This window comes from Sorex fumeus, unplaced genomic scaffold, assembly GCF_029834395.1.
Source record: "Sorex fumeus unplaced genomic scaffold, SorFum_2.1 ptg000054l, whole genome shotgun sequence".
NCBI classification, from domain to species: Eukaryota; Metazoa; Chordata; class Mammalia; order Eulipotyphla; family Soricidae; genus Sorex; species Sorex fumeus.
The window spans coordinates 45777263-45798319 of record NW_026606111.1 but is presented as its reverse complement, the minus strand read 5'-3'; the positions used below and the strand labels follow the sequence as shown (position 1 = coordinate 45798319).

General features: G+C 38.1%; 2 pseudogenes; both read left to right on the top strand.

The window, feature by feature from the left end:
* The first annotated feature begins 1259 nt into the window (after positions 1–1259).
* Positions 1260–1356, top strand: LOC130033798 (uncharacterized; annotated as a pseudogene).
* Positions 1357–19490: 18134 nt separating this feature from the next.
* On the top strand, positions 19491–19587 carry LOC130033780 (uncharacterized; annotated as a pseudogene).
* The last annotated feature ends 1470 nt before the right edge of the window (positions 19588–21057 follow it).

Sequence of the window (21057 nt, the reverse complement as noted above, 5' to 3'; positions counted from 1 at the left end):
AGCTTCTGTACCTCAAAAGAAACAGTGACCAGAAACAAAGACTCCGCCATGCGGGCAAAATACTCACAGAAGCCTACCAGGTTCTCTGAGAGTGAGAACTGGACTATCAGAGTTGCTGTCTTCTAAATAAGATCCAGTCTCTGGATGTTGGCCATTGATGGCATTACATGGATCCAGGAGCAGTTCGTGGTTGTAGCACTTAATTATTAGAAGATGGGGGATTTGGAAGGAGGGGGCACAGTCTTGATCTGAGCAGTCATGGAGATCTCATCCCCCGGTCCCGCACATCTGGGTTCCTCTTCCAGTTCCTTCATGCAAGAGGCTCCTTCAAGCTTGGGAAGGGTGGTCTTAAGCGTACCTATGGCTGGTTGCAGAGATCTTCAGCTGCCGGGGCTCTAATCAGGGCGGTGAGGGAAACTCACCCCCGGCACCTCCAAGGGGCCTCGGTGACGAAAGCCAGGTGTGAGGTCAGGGCACTGTCATTTTAGACATATTTGGAATTAATTTTAGATCGAAAAGTACACATCATTCAAAATACTTATGTGCTTAGTAATAAATTACTACACACTTGTTCAATCACCTCAGAGACCCCACTCTGCTCAGAGAACTAGATTTTTAATTACAGGTCTGTTTTGCCCATGTGTCATGACTGACAATCACTATCAGTAGATATGAAACTCACTACACACAAAGATGCACACAGGTCACTTTGAGTCATCTATGTTGTTAATATGAGTTGGCCATTAAACTTCACTGAGACCCTTTGTTCTGTCCTTTATAGGAGCCTCATGAGTCTCACCTTCCGTTCAAGTTGAACTTGTAATAAGGTGGAATGAAATCATCAATATGATCCTCACCTCATCCTTCAGGAGAAAAATCCTACATACATTCAAGGTGGTCAAAGTGCAGACAACACCATTCACCTTTTCCTGGAGGTGTACACAGGACTGAGGTGAGAACAGCAAAAGGCTCTATTTTAATGTCCTTAATGAAGGATTCAGGGAACAACATTAAACAAACTCATATACCATCTTCCAAAAGAATTATTTTGTAAAACTGATGCCTAGTGTATGGTAAACGATAATATAGTAAAAACCATATTTTTATTTCTGGGACATTAAAATTCTAAATCTATTTATTATTCATGCTGCTTTGAAATACATTCCTTGATTAGGAATCATTGTCTGCCATAGGAGTGAGGAAGGACAACACTCAAAGTAATAAGAAGCGAAAAATATGGAAAAATTTACTCCTACTAGGTTTGATAACACATATACTAAAATTGAAATGATACAATGATGAGCATGGTCCTTGCACAGAGATAACATGCAAACTTGTAAAGCATTCCATATTTTTGTTGCAAGAAGAATTAACAAGTATACTTTAAGCTAAGACAATCCCCACAAGTACAAAAATTATACATAAAGAGAGCACAAATCCCCAAAACAACAATCTCTCTCAATGTCAATGGATGAAATGTGCCAATTCAGAGGCACAGAATAGGAAGATGAATTAGAAAATTGAACCCAACATTCTGCTGCCTGCAAGAAACATGTCTGAACAATCAAAGTACCCATGGGCTAAAAGTAAAAGGCTGGGAAACAAGTTTTCAAGAAAATATCACCTCCGCAAAGCTGGAGTGGCCATACTAGTATCAGACCACATGGACTTCAAGCTAAAGGTTATCAGAGACAGTGAATGTCATTTCTTAATGATCATGGGATATGTACATCAGAAAAAACTCACCCTCCTCAATGTATATGATCCTAATGACAGACCAGCAAAATACTTTAAAACAACTTCTAATAGACTTATAGAAAAACATTGATAGTAACACAATACTAGTAGGAGATTTCAACACTTCTTTGTCACTTCTCGATAGATCAAACAGACTGAAGCTCAGCAAGGAAATATTTTCTTTAAGGGAAGTAATGAACAACCGTTGGCTTAGGGAAGAAATCAAAGAGGAAATTAAAAATTTCCATAAACAAATGAGAATGAGGACACGAGCTACCAGAACTTGTGGGACACAGCAAAAGCAGTGTTAAGAGGAAAGATTATAGCTCTGCCAGAATTCATCAGGAAGAAAGAAAGGGCCTACCTGAATAAATTAGAGCTCAAGATTTTGGAAAATAACCAATAAAAGTAGTCCAAACTAGGCTGGAGGAAGGAAATAATAAAACTTGTACCAGACATCAATGAGCTAGAATCCCAAAATACAATCCAGAAGACCAATAAGAACAAAAACTGGTTCTTTGAGAAAATAAATAAGATCATTAAACCATGAGAAGCCTCTCAAAGAAACAAAGAGAAAGAATTCTAATAAATCGAATCAGAAATGCAAAGGGGGGTATCCTAATAGAAAGTACAGAAATCCATAGGATCATCAGAGATTATTTTGAGAATCTTTGCAGCAGGAAATGAGAGAATCTTGAATAAATTGATAAATTATTGGATTCGAATTACCTCCCAAGGCTGAACTAAGAAGATTTGGAATAACTGAACCTATCACTAACAAGGAAATTGAAATGATGGTCAAAATTTTACCCCCAAACAGAATCCAGGGCCCAGATGGATTCAATAGTGAACTATTTCAAACCTTTAAAGAGGAACTGCTTCCAACATTTTTAAGATTTTCCAGGAAATTGAAGAAACAGAAATACTCCCAAATAGTTTCTATGAGGCAAAGATCACCCTAATACTCAAATCGACAGAGACACCACAAAAAAAGAAAATTGCAGACCTATTTCCTTTGTGAATACAGATACAAAAATTTTCAAGAAAATACCAGCAAAGAGAATCTAGAAACTCAACAAAAGATCACACACTATGACCAAGTAGGTTTAGCTTGGGGATGCAAGGATGGCTTAACATTCTCTAGTCAATCAAGAGAATACACCATCTCAATAAAATAAAGATAAAAGTCATATGATCATATCAATAGATGTAGATATATCATTTGATGAGATCCAGCACCCATTCATGATGAAAAACTCTCAACAAAATGGGAGTTGAAAGTACTTTCCTCAATATAGTCAAAGCAAATTACCACAAACCCACAGCAAGTAATATTCTCAACGGGGAAAAACCAAAGGCTTGGAGCAGAAATCAATGAAATAGAATTCCAGAATACAATCAGGCATAAAACAAGTTACCCACTCTCACCACTCCTATTCAACATAGTACTTGAAGTACTTGCCATATGATTTCGTTAAAAAAAAAGATATCAAGGGCATCCATATAAAAAAGGAAGAACTCAAGCTTTTACTATTTAGAGATAACATGATACTATACTTAGAAAATCCCAAAGAATCTCCAAAAAAGCTCCTGGGAACAATAGATTTGTTTAGTAAAGTAGCATATTACAAAATCAATATCTGGTACGCCATGGCTTTCCCATATATTAATAATGAAAGAGAAAAAAAGAGATAGAGAAAAACAATCCCATTCACAATAATACCTCAGAAAATCGAGTATATTGGAATCAACTAAAAAGGTTAAGGAACTATACCAAAAAAAAAAACCCTACAAAACACTACTTCCCGAAATAATAGAGTATATGAGGAAATGGAATCACATCCCATGCTCATGGATTGAGAGGTTTAACACTGTCAAAATGGCAATACACCCCAAAGCTATATAAAGATTTAATGCACTTTCTAAAAGGATACCCATAACATTTTTCAAATAAATAGATTAAACACTCTTGAAACTCATACACAACCATAAACTCCCATGAAGAGCTAAAGCAATCTTTGGTAAAAAGAAGAAGGGAACACCTTCCCCAACTTCAATTCCTACTACAAAGTTGTAGTCATCCAAATACCATAATATTCAGATAAAGACAGGCCTCAGATCAATGGAATATAGTCAAATATCTTGACGCTGGCCCTCAGATTATTATTACCTAATCTTTCATAAATGCTCAAGAAATATGAAGTTGAGCTAGGAAGTCTCTTCAGCAACTGGTGCTGGGAAAACTGGACAGCAACATGCAAAAAAAATGAACTCAGACCTCTTTATAGTGCCAGGCACAAAGTCAGATCAAATGTCTTAAAGACCTCACTATCATACCTGAATTCTTAAGATATATGGAGAAAAATGTGGGAAGATCCCTTCATGACATTAAAGCTAAGGGAAACAAAAAAGCAAGCAAGCAAGAAAGAAAGAAAGAAAAAAGTTAAAAATTAGAAAATAATGCTGTTTGCAATGCTAAGGATCAATCCCAGATCATCATTTTCTTGCGTTTTTGGGTCACACGTGGCGATGCACAGTGGTTACTCCTGGCTGTGCACTCAGGAATTACTCCTCATGGTTCTTGGGGGGACCATACAGGATGCTGGGAATGTAACCTGGGTATGCCGTGTGCAAGGCAAATGCCCTAGCTGCTGAACTATCGCTCCAGCTCCCCCCCTCTCCATAATTCATCATCTTGAGGGCCTCAGATTTTTACCTTCGATTTAGAAACTTCATGTTTACATTGACACAGTAAATCGAAACCACAGAACCATTGAATGGCATGTTATAATGGTAGCAGCCATGAGCAAACTTTGATAACCCATAAGTTGTCATGAATGAATTCTGTCTCAGAGGCTTCACTTCTGAGGATACCTGTCACTACCTCCTTTCTGTTACATGTCCGAGGATCAGAATCTACATCAGGCCATCAGTAGAAATTGTCCACCCGAAAGCTAGCCTTCCACTGAGATCAGAATCATTGATCCATGTAACTTGTAATTTTTCATTCATGATTTGTTGACCTTGTTTCAGGTGGAGGCATCCAGAGCATAAACTCAGCTTTCCCGTTGTTTCCACAGGAAATCCAAATACCTAAGAATGTTATCATTTCTGACGCGACTGTTACAGATTTTTTGGAATCCCACGGTAAGATACTATCATTAATGTTATAATATTACTGTTCTCCATAGTTCAGATCTCCCCAAAGAACTCTCTACCCACCTCATTCCAACTGCAGACTCCAGTTTATCATGCTCCTGAAAGTACTTCTAATACTTTCACTCAGGTTCTCCCCTAAAGTGCAAAGGTAAAGTTCATACCACTCCAAGTACTTATTCCTAAACTACCAGAGTGGGCTTGTTCCTCAAGCTTTTGTTCTCATAAGAAGAAATACCGTGCTTCCTTTCTCTATGTCTCTCTTTGCTTGCTTTGTTAAATGACTGTTCTCGCTTGAACAAATATTCCATTCCACCCTACACCTGTTTCACAAGTTTCTGAGTGTTTTTCAGTAAAATCTATTTAGCTTCACTAAACTAAAAATTTTAAAACACCAGAGCATTGTTAAAACAAATATTTGTATCTTTTAAACCACAAATTTTGAAAATGAAAGGTGGTAAAGCAATGGAATACTATTCAGTTGTATGAAGTGAAATCTTCTTATTATTTGTATATAAAATGGATTACATGAGGAAATTATGTTTAGTGACATAAACCAGGCAGAGAAAGATAGGCATCCTACAAGTTCATGCATATGTGGCATATGGAGAAAACAAATTAAAAGAATAAAATGAGACAGACAAACGTCTAAAACATTATTTATATTCTATGATTTATAATTCAATTAAGAATGGTTTCTCATACACATAATTCCAACATGACACTCACTCCTCATTCTCTCAAAGAATAAACCCTCCCTCTCCCCCAATCCCCCAGAATCCCTCACTCTCAATCCCCTGACTCAATTGTGTGGATCAGTTCTCCCCTTACATTGCTCTTGAACCTTTGTTTCTACCTTGCTGTGTGTCTTTACATCCCACGTATGAGAAAAATCTCTCTGTATCTGTTCATTTCCTTAAGGCTAACTTTACATGCATGATATCCTCTAGTTTCATCCAATGTTGAAAATTGCATAATTTTGATCTTTTCAAAGCAATAAAAACAAATTTTAGAACTATGAGACTATTTAGTTACCAGATCGAGAAGTATAATCAAAGTGGAAAAACTGAACTATGGTGAATGACAGAGTAGGCCTTTCAGTAGTGAGTGTAATATGATACATGCACGTTGATTCTGCATAATCCTAAAATTTATGAAATTCTATAATGTAATTCTATAAGGTAATTTTACATAATCAAAAAAGTATTTAAATAATTTACATTTATCTATGATTTTGACGTATCTTTTGTGTCGAACTATCAGAAATAAAAATAATGTGAGATAGAGATATGGTCTATCACTATACTTTTAAACAAGAGAAGCGCTAAAAATTTCTGTGTCTTGATGAACTCTCATATAAATTGACTCCAAAATCAAATTAATATACTCAAGGAAAAATAAAAGTCAACCAATTTAATCTTTTGCCTTCACTCAGGTTCCCATCTGCTGATCTCTCGCAGACAAAAAAAATATTTACTTTATTTTTTTTTTAAATTTTTATTAGTGAATCACCATGATGTACATTTGCACATTTACAAATTTTTGTGCTTGGGTTTCGATTATACAATGATCAAATGCCCATTCCTCCGCCAGTGCCCATTTTTCACCACCATGGATTTCAGTATCCCTCCCACACCAATACCCCCCATGCCACCCTGCCTCTGTGGCAAGGCATTCCCTTTTGTTCTCTCTCTCCTTTCGGGTGTTGTGGTCTGCAAAAGAGGCATTGAGTGTCATTCATGTTCAGTACATAGTCAGAATTTTTATTTTCAAAGGACTTCTTGGCGGAGGTTTGGCATTCTTTGCTAGAAACCAACTTCTTTTCTTCTGCTTTTTTTTCTAGAAATATATATTTATACTAAGACTGATTAGTCATGGCACCAAATTGATAAATGTCCCTGTTTTTACTTCAGTTCTGTTTCCTAATTATCACAAATTATTAGCAGTGGATAGAAAAAATTAGCCCAAAATTCGTGGGGGAAAGGGAAATGTTTATGCTTTTCTTAGTTTGGAAAATCCCTGTCACTAGTATAGTGACATTCATCTAAATTTGTAAACACAATGATTAAGAAGAGGTAAACCATGACTGCCACTTCAAGGAAGAACGGGTTTTCAGCAAATATCCATGGTTTCAGAAGGATGGCTCTGGCTTGGATGGGGGGGCAAACATGAGAGCTGTGAGCTACCTGCAGTTAACACATGCTCTTAGGCTATGTGGTGATACTGCTGAGAAATGTAGCGAGCCCGGATTAGGTAGGGTCATGGTGGAGAATGGAATGATGACAAGAAAAGAGAGCAACAGGACAAGATGATAGATTCCTTTGTATAAAAGTTTTCATCTCTAATGTATTAATCTGTGAATAAGAGAACCAACTTTTTATCATTTTCCTGGCAATATATTATCCTTACATAGTGCTTCAGGAAAAAAACGCTTCCCTTGTTAGTTATTATAGCCTGAATATCTGTGAGGTCTTTGAACTCTTTCTATATATACAGTGCTGATGACTGAAACCAATCTCACTATTTAAGTATCTAAACTGCAATGTTCTCACCATTTAACTAACTAAACTCTGATGGCTCCAAATCTTCTTAGATCAGCTTTCATCTCTTCCATGATATCCAGGCTTCTCTTCCCAACTGTCAACTCTCCCTTTCTTTCTCCCTCTCTCTACCAACTATGGTCTCCCTGCCAAAATTTGCTAAGACAAGCTTTCTTGAAATATAGACGTAAGTTGACTTCTCTTTTTTTTAAAATTTAGGCAATTTTGATTTCAAAGTCATTTATAATGGAGATTTGTCATACAATATTTCAATTCTAATCACACCACCAGTGTCTGCATCCTTCCACCAACAGATTACCCATTTCTCCCTGCATTCCCACCGATTTCATTGACAAACACATTTTGAAGTTTTACTATTGTACTTTGGGTTCCATGCTTACAGTAGTGTTGGCATTGGTGGTTAAGACATACACCTCAACTTTTTCATGCTGGCCTTCCTTGATCAATGCCCACTGACACAATTTAGGGGAAATATATGAGAAAAAATCATTAAGCTCCAAATTTTTCAAATAATCTTTAAACAATTCTAATCGAAAAGAAAATAGTGGGAACTGGAGGAGACAACCTCTTGTCAGCCTGCAAAGTCTTTTCAGTTTTCCACATTACAACAGAAGAAATCAGTGAAGGAGATCTGTCATCACGCAAGTTAGGTGACCCTGCTGAGGTGTGGTCAACAGGGTGTTTTGTGCTCTTCTCTCCTTCCACCAGAAGTCCCAACCCTATGATTTTTGTCTCTTCAGTCCGCATAAAATGGAAAAAGCTTTACCACACAGACATCCATGTAATGAGCCCAGCCAAGGTGATAAAAATAAATTTCAGCAAATTCATAGGTTCGTCATGGTGGTAGAAACTAAATATCATATTTTTGTATTGAATCTGCAGGAGACACATATTACAAACCTTTTTATGATTCAGTTTCAATCATAGGATATTTTAACACCCAACCTCCACTAGTATACAGTTCCATTGCTAATGTCCCCAGTTTCTCTCCCACCACTCCCTCTCCCAACCCCAAACCCCACCTGACAGCCTGCTGTCTCTACACTATGGCAGGCACCTCTCTCTCTCTCTCTCTCACTCTCTCTCTCATCCTTTGGGCATTATGGATTGTAATACAGAGAGTGAGAGGTTCTCACGTTTATTCCTTTACCTACTTTCAGGACTCAGTTCTCACCCTGAGTAATCACTTCCAACTATCATTGTCAGAGCGGTCCCGTCTTTATTCCAAATTCTCGCCTTCAGCACTTGTGGCAAGCGTCCAACCATTGACCAATTCTCCTGGCCTGTGTTTCTGCTATCCTTGGCTATTAGTCTCATATTCTGGTTTTTTATATCCAAAAAATGGGGTAGTCCAATCAGTATACCCCTTTCCTTCTGACTGATTTCATTGAGCATAATATTCTTCCCTGCACATCCATTTATAAGCAAATTTCATGATTTCAGTTTCCTGCCAACTGCGTCGTATTCAATTGTGTAGGTATACCATAGTTTCTTCTGGCTATTGTTAATAGTACTGCAGATGGTATTTCTGTTATAAATATCATGTTTAATGTAACTTACATAGGAAAATACTTCCCAGGTTCCAAACATACATAATCCACTCACAAACACAAATTTATTTACTTTTTTAAAAAATATAATTTATTATGATGCTTTCTAAAAAACGGAAGCGATTAACAAAAACTCAGGGAAAACATATTCTATAAAAGCCAAAAAAAATAACCTTAAGAAAGGACAACAGGTACGTGTTCTGGCGCCTCAAAAATCCGTTGTGTTTCTTGATATATTGTCAATATCTTTCTATAGCCTTCAAATTCTTCAACTTCATTTCTAAACACTATTTAAAGTTATATTAATTTAATAGGTATAATCAGCTTTATAGAATATTTATTTGATTCTTTCATATTTTGCATAAACAAAGTTTGAATTAACCATAGCACTGTAGCACTGTCCTCTCATTGTTCACTGATTTTCTCGAGCGGGCACCAGAAAAGTCCCTATGGTAAGACTTGTTGTTACTGTTCGTGGCATGTTGAATACACCACAGGTACCTTGCCAGGCTTTGCCATGAGGAAGGGTTACTCTCAGTAGCTTTCCGGGCTCTCTGAGAGGAGGAGAGCAATCGAACCCAGGTTGGTCGCGTGCAAGGCAAACGTCTTACCCACTGTGCTATGGCTCCAGCCCATATATATATTTATACATATATATGTGCATTTACACACACATACATATCTATATATTCCTGTTACACGGCTCTTAAGCTCCAAATCATATTTCTTCCTCCTCCAATTCTTTACTACTTCTCTCCCCATACTTGGGGCTCAACTAATTTTCCGAGTGCCCTCAGATGCATTTCTGAGGCCATGATAAAGGAATGCATAACACATACATGCAAGGAAGGCACAAAGCATATGTATATAAATTTCATATGGACATATAATTGTGATGACTAGTTTACAAACTGTATTCGCTTCAAGTACAGAGTTCCTCATCTCTGGATCTGTGTATTCATACTCCATGCACTGTCAAATATCCAGCTACTGTCCACAACTAACTAACAACACTCCCCTACGCATTTCAGTCATTTACTTCCCCTCCTATTAGGACGATTTTGATGTCAGAGTGTAAAGGTTTGATTTTGCTTTTGTTTTATTAGTCCATTTAATTTTTTTCTTTATATTCCCGAAACAAATCAAATATTTTTTTAAAAAATAAAGGACAGGAGGTGATATCAGGCAACAAATGAAATAATTGATGTGGCTGAGAATCAGCAAGAGTCTTCCAGGTCAGTGTGAGGAAAGGAACATCCAGTTGTCCTTCCCAGCATATTTCCAAAGGGCTGGCTTGGAGGAGGGTACATTCTGGAAAGAACCGCAGGACAGTAGTAGTGTCTTGAACATATAGGGGACTATGTTCTTCTTTGAAAATGTAATGGTATTGACCTCCATTGTAAACCACAACACCCTAAAACAAAGAAAAAGCAAAAGGGAATGCCCTGAGTTGGGGCAAAGTCGGGGAGATGGGGGGTGGGAGGGTCATTGGGTTCCTTGATGTTGGAGAATGTTCACTGGTGGAGAGATGGATACTTGATTCTTGTATAACTGAAAACCAAGTACAAAGGTATGTAAGTCTACAACTGCACCTCATGGTGTTTCATTAATAAAAATAAATAAATAAAAACTAAAAAGTTAAAAGTGCTATCACCTGGTATAAGAAAAAAATGTAGTGGTGTTGACTAGATTACATCAAGATCATTTTTATCTATAGGATGCTATGATTCATCTTTGATTCACTGATTGATACTTTGAAATGTCCCAGTTCATCCTCATTCAGAGAAGTCATTTATTTCTTCGAGTATTGATTTGTACAGGGAATTCCTCACAAAATTCTTTATATAATGTCTATTGAGGGACTCAAGGATAATGTTCTTATTACCATTTTCAAAGAAAACAAAAATACTCTTTTAATAAGATTTTCTTGGTTCCCTATCTAAAAGCTAAATGACAACAATAAAGTTTAACTCAATATTTTCTAAAGCGCATTACATTAGTACTTGAAAAGAAATTTTAAAAGACTCTGGGAGAGGGGAAGAGGAAAAGTCATGGATCTATAAGGATTAGTACAAGTCTTTGGGTGTGTGGGGCATGGGAGTGTGTAGAAAAGATGAGATCACACTCACCTATGTGATCTAATTTCAATATATATATTCTCTAGATACCAGCGATATATTAGCACAGGTGTATTCATATGACTATCATGTACACTAACCCTGTACCATGTACATTCACCTAATCCTGAAGGCTTCACCGACATGGCAGCACTGAGAAGGATGAGAAAGGAGAGGCCGACAAAATCTCAAGGCCGACCTAGGCTGTCACAATGAAGGAAGACAAAAATGATCGTCTGTACTTTCAATGCATGTACGCTAGCATCAGTTGCATCCATCGAGGACCTGATGGTACAAGTGCGAATGATCAAGTACGACATCATTGGTCTGACTGAGACAAGAAGGCAAGAATCTCACTATGCCGTTTTTGACACTGGAGAAGAATTGTTCCTGGGAACTTGCGATAAAAGAGGTGTTGGAGGCGTCAGTGTTCTTGTCAACACAAACTTGACCAAGAGCATTGATTCATTCAAATGAATAACAACCCGAATCAGAAGTTTACATTTGAATAGATGTGGCTCACTGCCTGCAGTTTCTATCTTCGTTGTCTACGCACCAACATCTCATTATGATGAAAGAGAAATCGAGAAGTTCTACATGGAGCTAGAGAAGTTCTATAAAGAAGACCACACCTTCTATAAGATCATTGTGGGTGATTTTAATGCCAAGATAGGACCGAGAAGATCAGCTGAAGAACTTCACATTGGGACCCATGGCCTAGAATGGAATGAACAGGGTGAGAGACTATCTGAGTTCATCATGTCGACCAAAACCATTCATGGTAACACAGTTCCAGAAGGCATAATCTAAACGATGGACATGGGAGTCTCCCGGTGGAAGATTCCACAGCGAAATAGACCACATCATATTCAATCAACGGTTTTGCCTGACAGATGTCACTGTTGTCCCAATATTTCGAACGGTATCGGACCACCGTCTCCTTCATGCAAAATTCTACTTCACAGAGCGGGGAGAAAGGGTTGCAAAGTTCAAAAAGAGAACTGCCAGTATGACCACAAACTGGGAACTCTTTGGTACAATTGCGGCAACATGGGAAGATGCCATTGTTGACAACATTGACGAGGAATGCGATCGACTGGTTCAGCACCTCCATGAATGTGCGAGGAATGCCAAAAGAGAGACACAAAAAATCGCCTATCTTCAAAAATTCTTGAACAAATTTGCCAGTGTGGTTTGGCGCATGCCTCAGGCAACCACAAGTTAATGTCCAAGCTCGCAAAGCAGTGCAGAGATGCGATCAAGGAAGACCTCAAATAGAGAAGAGCAGAAGTACTGGTAGATGCGGCAGAAGCCGGGAAAAGTATTCATAACGCCCACCTGTCCTTCGCCAACTACAAGACCAAGATGACTGCCCTCCGATGTCCTGATGGATCCATCACATCCTCCAGAACGGCAATGGAGAAGATTACCATGACTTCTACTCAAATCTCTTCGACAGCCATGTCCACTTGCCGACATACCAAATTCCACAGGATGGATATGTCGTTCCCAAAGTTCTCCCTTCCGAAATCCGACATGCCATTTAGTTGGTAAAGGAACAAACAGCACCCGGCACAGACAAGGTCAGACCTGAGCACCTGAAGAACCTGCAGTCAGTACTCATCAATACACTGGCTCGGCTCTTCACTCGCTAACTGCCTGAAAGCAAGGTTCCTTCCCAATGGAAAACCAGGAGGACCGTAATACTGTTCAAGAAGGGAGACATCCATGACATTGGCAACTATCGTTCGATCTGCCTATTGTCTGTCATCTACAAGTTGTTCACTCGAGTCATCCTAATTAGGATTTGCAGAACACTAGATGAAGGACAACCATGCGAGCAAGCCGGGTTCTGCAAAGGATTCAGCACCATCGACCATATCCACAGGATAACCAAACTCATTGAGGTTTCTCGGGAGTTCAAGATGCCGCTCTGTTTAACATTCATTGACTTAAAGAAGGCCTTTGGAGGTACAGCCCCCCCCAAGGGCCTGGGACCCTCTCTGGACATGCGCAGCTAGATCCAGCACCTAGAAAGCTGGTTTTCAACCCCTGAGCTGCGTGGGACGGGCACAGAGGCAGAGCTCTGGGCAACAAAGCTGAATGGCTCCAATTCCAAACAGGTACAGCCCGCCCCCAAGGGCCTGGGACCCTCTCTGGGCATGCGCAGCTAGATCCAGCCCCTAGAAAGCCGGTTTTCAACCCCTGAGCCACGTGGGATGGGCACAGAGGCCCAGCTCTGGGCAACAAAGCTGAATGGCTCCAATTCCAAACAGGTACAGTCCTCCCACAAGGGCCTGGGACCCTGTCTGGGCATGCGCAGCTAGATCCAGCCCCTAGAATGCCGGTTTTCAACCCCTGAGCCGCGTGGGACAGGCACTGAGGCCCAGCTCTGGCAACAAAGCTGAATGGCTCCAATTCCAAACAGGAGACATTCCCAAATCCTCGCCCAGTGCCAGGGACCATTTCTGGAGCTGCGGCCGCATCAGCGGCCGCGAAATATTTTCCCACTACATATGCCATAGGAGCCATAAGCTACCTTCTTAGGTGGAAACTTCTCTATTTTAGCTCAGCCACTAGAAATACAGTAGCCAATAACTCATAAGCCTATCTTAACTCTTACTGCATATCAAGCAGAATAGTAACAGTGAACGTGACAGACTAAACCACACCTCTCACAATGGTAAAGCAACGCAAAAGCCCACCAAACTTTCATATTGAAGAGTCTAGCCCAGATGACACCAACAGTACTCTAATGTTAGACAACCTCTCTGACAAGGAATTCAGAAGGGAGCTACTTAGGATGCTTAGGGAATTAAAAGAAACAATGGAAATCAATGCCAATAGAAGATAAGAGGATCTGAAGGCAGAAATGAGGAAATTGCAATCAGAAATGTCAGACCTGAAAAATCTCATAGGCGAATTGAAAAGCTCAGTGGAAGGCCTCAGCAGCAGAGTAACAGCTGCTGAGAACAGAATCAGTAAGCTCGAAGATGAAGTTCAGAGACTCTCCAGAAAAGAGCAGAAAATGGAAAAGAGACTCACAATTCGGGAATAGATGGCAAGAGAAGATCGGGATGACGCCAAGAGAGGTAACATAAGAATTATTGGAGTCCCAGAGGTAAAGGAAGAAAACTTTGATGAAGAAGAAACTGTCAAAGACATAATTGCTACAACGTTTCCAGAGCTGAAGAAAACTTGTGACCACATTCAGGAGGCCCGAAGGGTACCATCTAGAAGAAATTCGAATAAAAATACCCCAAGACACATTCTGATCAAAATGACCAAAACCTTAGACAGAGACAAAATTCTGAAAGCAGCAAGATCGAAGAAAGAAATCTCTTACAAAGGAGCATTCTTAAAATTCACAGCTGATTTTTCTGATGAAACCCTCATGGCCCGAAAACAGTGGTGGGACATAGTGAAAAGACTCAATGAAATAAATGCCTCCCCAAAAATACATTTCCCAGCAAGACTCTCATTCATAATAGAAGGAAAAACACACAGTTTCACAGACAAACAACAGCTCAAGAACTTCATAGACTCAAAACTGGATTGGCTGTGTACAAGATAAATGCTTTTTGCCCTCCAGTACTATCTCTCTCAGTGCCTTTTGAATTTCCAGGTTACACATCCTAAAGCATGTGGACTTTTTGCCAGGACCCTGCATGATCACTACAAGTCCAGAAACCAGAAGGAATACCTTACATTAATTTAGGCATTTGGGGTCTTTACAACTATTACCATTGTAATCATCAGGTTTCCATTTGACTTGTGCGATGAGTACCTGTAACTTACGGTTCACATACGACTTACTCTTGTGGATGCATTGAAGTTTACCCTCATTTTTGATCCACTTCAAAAATGACAACTTGAGTTTTTTCAAAGAAATGTTTTTGGAAGGAAAATTTTATTTAAACTCTGTGTCTTAAATTGTTTGTCTAAAATGTAGTTACTAATAATTCTTAGAAAAATAACACATACATAAATATAATTTTTCTATTTCATGTGATTTACATAGAAGGAAGGGTAAAGAAAACATAATGAAAAATATTTATCACATAACTGAAAAAGAATATAGATATTAATGAAATCTGGGCTCTGTAGCAAGCAGCATAGTACAGTAAGTTATGGAGAGCAGACCCAAGAGTAGGCCTTGAATAACAGTGGATGTGATCCCAAACAAAACCAAATAAAACAGTACAATAACGTTATTAATAAATTTTTCCACATATACAATATGTAGACAGTATTCTATTTTACAAAAAACTGCTAGCCAAAAAATGGAATAGAAGGTGATTTTTGATTGCACACTTTACCAGTCCATTAAAGAGAAAGGATTTACCAGTAACTACATAACAAAAAGAAAATAGGAGTAAGCGTGATTGTATTTCATAGAAAGGAAATGTTTTAAATGAGTAAAATACAGAAAAGAAATTTCGAAAGTACAAAAAAAATTCTCATCAATACCTTTGAATATTAACCAGCAAACAACACGTGTTAAACATTGCATAGGATTTCTCTTGATCACACAAGACACAGAAAAGACCATTTAAAAAGTGATCACAAAATTTGCAAATTTACTTTCAACCCCTAGATTAGAATTAGCTTTATCAACCAGGAAAACGTTCTTCTCAATGTTTAATAAATGAGCACCAAAATCCAATAAAATATCTTTAATGTAGGAAAAATCTTAATTCACAAATATGACAAAAATGTGTAATTAGACCTGTGAGACTTGATTTTTCTTTTTCCTCTTAGGATTTAAAACAGAAGTTGACTATTATCAAAATACTTTCATGTTAGGAAGAAAAAATCACATGAAATAATATTTGTAAAGATGAGAAGCCGCTTAAACCTGGAACCTACTTACCACATAAATGAATCAAATCTCCTTATTCAAGTTAGAATATACCAATTTTTAATTTTAACAGGCAGCGCGTACATGTACTTAAAACCATAACGTAATAAAAGCATTGAAGATTATGTGTCTTCCACCGCCCTAGATAAGCACTATTAGCTACTTATGGGAAACATCATTTCTGAAGCGTGTTTATACTCAAATTGTCAAGAACCAAGTACTGTGTTCTAAGAGATAATAAGGAAAAATGCCAGCAATGATGGCTTTCTGATAATATGCTTTTCCTACTGGTACCTTTCTTTTTTGATTTTAAATCTTTGGTTCTCTTCAACATTCTGAACAAACGTTTTCCTCTTCCTTGATAATCGAAGTCCCTATTCTTTCTTTCTTTCTTTCTTTCTTTCTTTCTTTCTTTCTATGCTTTTTCTTTCTTTCTTCCTATTTTTTTCTCCCTCATATTGTCTTGATGTGGATTGTTCAAAGTTTGATGAAAGTGATCCCAAACTTGCTTACCTTAGAGGGCTTGCCTCCCTAATGCTCAGCACTCCACACCTTCCACATGCCCCATATTTTCTTATTACCTGGTTTAAATAGAAAACTCAAAGATAAATGATTATTACTTTGTAATATCACTATATTCAAAATACTGAAGTATAAATACAAGTGAAGAGACCATTACAGAGAACACATGCTAGTATATATTAACAGTTTTTCACAGCATCTATATTTTCTGTTTCTGTAAAAATACTCTCTGATTTACTTGTTTTAAGTGAATATCATGTAAAATTCACTATGAAAAGGAAAAAGAAACACAGAGAATCAACCCTCATATATATATATATATATATATATATATATATATATGTGTGTGTATGTGTGTGTGTATTTGAGCTCCTAAGTATGTCTAGAATATAATGTAATCAATGACGAAAAACACTTTGTATGTGACATAAAGTAAGCCAATGTCTAAAGTCACACAGCAAATATCAAAGTCAAGTTAAAATGAGGCTTATAAAATTCTACTTGAATACTTTCTTTCATTACTACGTGCTGTTCTTCCTTGACTGCTAAGTTTAGGGATGATAAATCTAATGACAAGCTTTGAAAGGTATTATTCCTTACCTGACATGGTCAGAGAAGAGGAAATACCGATGAAAGGTAGACGAGAAGAGGAGACTACGAGATTACGTCTGAACACTGAAGCGGCTTAAGAACACAAGTGTTTAGTACAGACAACTGCTCACTGGTGACTGGTCATTGGTCACTCGTCACTTGCCATGATGATTCAAATTTGTTTACAAACAACTACATGAGACCCCCAAGATTCTACCAGTTGGTGGTTGGTTTGGTGGGAGAATGATCTCATAAAGTAGGCAGGTGAAAGGTAGAGGCTAGCCAATCAGGAGGTCAGAATCCCATTAGAAGACCGGATTGGATAGTGAGTGGGGTAGATTGAAGCAGGCTAGGGAGATGGAATTCTACAAGACGGTTATAACAGTTTCACCTTCGTCAGACTCTTGTGTTAGAAAAATACTCCCATGATACTCAAGAGCTTATCTATTTCATTAAAAAATCAAGAAAATTACTAAATAATTGTTTATATTGCACTGTTTATGAAACAACATTTGTTATTACTAGTATATTTTAGATAACGTTTACAGCACAGCGGATTTGGTCGTTTGCCTTGCAGGAGGCCAACCCTGATTCCGATTCCTCTGCCCGGCAAGCTACCGAGAATATCTCGTCCACATAGCAAGAGCCTGGCAAGCTACCCATGACGTATTCGATAGGCCAAAGCCAGTGACAACAAATCTCACAATTTGGTGTAAGATGTTACTGGTTCCCGCTCTAGCAAATGGATGAACCGCGGGAGGACAGTGCTACAGTGCTATGATTGAAAAAATTGGTGGTTTCTTTCAATATGACAACACTTACTAGGATAAGTTGTAGATGAATCGAGATGTGTTAAAATGTAAATAAAATGAGAAGAAATAGTAAATGCACAGGTATCTTATTTGTACAAAACAAACAGTTGTTCTCAGTTTAAAACTGTAGAAGATAAAGAAAAACATATACTCATTTGTGTCAAAATTTTTCAACCTGAAAGAAAAGGACCAAAATCAATTTAAGTAATCAAAAAACAAGCAAAACCAACAAATCCTGGCAATTACTATGATAGGCCAAGGATGAATGTTTTTAATAAATTAGTGCTGTGAAATAAATCAGTATTTAGCTATTATACTTCAATAGTAAAAATAAGCATAAACCATGATCATATAATCTGTATTGAAAGAAGCGTAAATGACTGGTAAACACAAGGGCAAGTTACTCGCAGATGCGTACCAGGTTCTCTCAGAGTGACAACTGGACAATAATTGTTGTTGTCTTATCAACAAAATCCAGTCTCTGTATCTTGGCCATTGATGGGATTACATGGCTCCAGGGGCAGTTCATGGTTGTAACACTTAGCTACTAGGAGATGGGGGATCTGGTTGGAGGGGGCCCAGTCTTGATCTGAGCACCCTTGGAGATCTCATCCCCCGGTTGCGCACACCTGGGTTCCTCTGTCAGATTCGTTCATGCATGAGGCTCCTTCAAGCTTGGGCTGAGTGGTTTAAAGCGTACCTATGGCTGGTTGCAGAGGTCTTCAGGTGCCGGGGCTCTGCTTGGCACGGTGAGGGAAACTCAACACACCCCCTCCAAGGGACCCTGGTGAAGAAAGCCAGGTGCGGGGTCAGGAGACTGTCATTTTAGACATATTTGGAATTAATTTTAGATCAAAAAGTACACATCATTCAAACTACGTATGTGCTTAGTAATAAATTACTACACACTTGTTCAATCACCTAAGAAACCCCACTCTGCTCAGAGAACTAGATTTTTAATTATAGGTCTGTTTTGCCCGTGTGTCATGACTGAGAATCACTATCATTAGATATGAAACTCACTATACAAAAAGATGCACACACGCTGCTTTGAGTCATCTGTGTTTGTTAATGTGTATTGGCCATTAAACTTCACTGAGACCCATTTTTCTGTCCTTTACAGGACCCTCATGAGTCTCAACTTCCGTTCAAGTTGAACTTATAATAATGTGGAATGAAATCATCAATATTCTCCTCACCTCTTCCTTCAGGAGAAAAATCCTACTTACATTCAAGGTGGTCAAAGTGCAGACATCACCATCCACCTTTTCCTGGAGATGTACACGGGACTGAGGTGAGAACAGCAAAAGGCTCTAGTTTAATGGTCTTAATGAAGGTTTCAGGGAAGTGCATTAAACAGGACTCATATAACATCTTCCAAAAGAATTATTTTGTAAAACTGATGCGTTGATTATGGTAAAAGATAATATGGTAAAAACCATATTTTTCTTTCTGGGACATTAAAGTTCTAAATCTATCAAGCTGCTTTGAAATACTTTCCTTGATTAGGTACCACTCTCTGCCATAGGGTATGTAAGGACAACACTCAAAGTAATCAGAAGAGAAAAATTAACTCCTACTAGGTTTGGTTACACATATACTAAAATTGAAATGATACAGAGATTATGATGGTCCTTGCACAGAGACGACATGCAAACTTGTAAAGAGTACCATATTTTTGTTGCAAGAAGTACTAACAGGGCTACTTTAAGCTAAGGCAATCCCCACAAGTAAAAAAATTCTAAATAAAGATAGCACAAATCCCCATAACAACAATCTCTCTCAATGTCAATGGACTAAATGTGCCAATTCAGAGGCACAGAATAGGAAGATGAATTAGAAAACTGAACCCAACATTCTGATGCCTGCAAGAAACACATCTGAGCAATCAAAGCAACCATGGGCTAAAAGTAAAAGGCTGGAAAACAAGTCTTCAAGGAAAGAACACCTCCACAAAGCTGGAGTAGCCATACTAGTATCAGACCACATGGACTTCAGGCTAAAGGTTATAATAGACAGTGAATGTCATTTCTTCATGATCATGGGATCTGTACATCAGAAAGAACTCACCCTCCTCAATGTAGATGCTCAATGACAGACCAGCAAAATACTTAAAATCAACTTCTAATAGACTTAAAAAAACATTTATAGCAAAACAGTACTAGGTGGTGATTTCAACACTAGTTTGTCACTTCTCAATAGATCAAACAGACTAAATCTCAGCAAGGAAATATTTTATTTAAGGGAAGTAATGAACAACCGTTGGCTTAGAGAAGAAATCAAAGAGGAAATAAAAAGTTTCCAGAAACAAATGAGAAAGAGGACGCGAGCTAGCAGAACTTGTGGGACACAGCAAAAGCAGTGTTAAGAGGAAAGATTATAGCTCTGCCAGAATTCATCAGGAAGAAAGAAAGGGCCTACATGAATAAATTAGAGCTCAAGATTTTGGAAAATGAACAATAAAAGGAGTGCAAACTAGGCTGGAGCAAGGAAATAATAAAACTTGTAGTATAAATCAATGAGCTAGAAACCCAAAATACAATCCAGAAGACCAATAAAAGCAAAAGCTGGTTCTTTGAGAAAATAAACAAGATCAATAAACCTCTAGAAGCCTCTCAAAGAAACAGAAAGAATTCTAATAAATCGAATCAGAAATGCAAAGGGGGTTATCCTAATAGAAAGTACAGAAATCCATAGGATCATCAGAGATTATATTGAGAATCTTTGCAGCAGGAAATGAGAGAATCTTGAATAAATTGATAAATTAATGGATTCCAATTACCTCCCAAGGCTGAACCAAGAAGATTTGGAATACTTGAACCTATCACTACCAAGGAAATTGAAATGATGATCAAAATATACCCCCAAACAGAATGCCTGGCCCAGATGGATTCAATAGTGAAACATTTCAATCCTTTAAAGAGGAACTGCTGCCAACATTTTTCAAGATTTTACAGGAAATTGAAGAAACAGAAATGCTCTCAAATAGTTTCTATGAGGCAAAGATCACCCTAATACTCAAAACAGACAGAGACACCACAAAAAATGAAAATTACAGACCTATTTCCTTGATGAATACAGATACACAGATTCTCAAGAAAATACCAGCAAAGAGAATCCAGAAACTCAACAAAAGATCACACACTATGA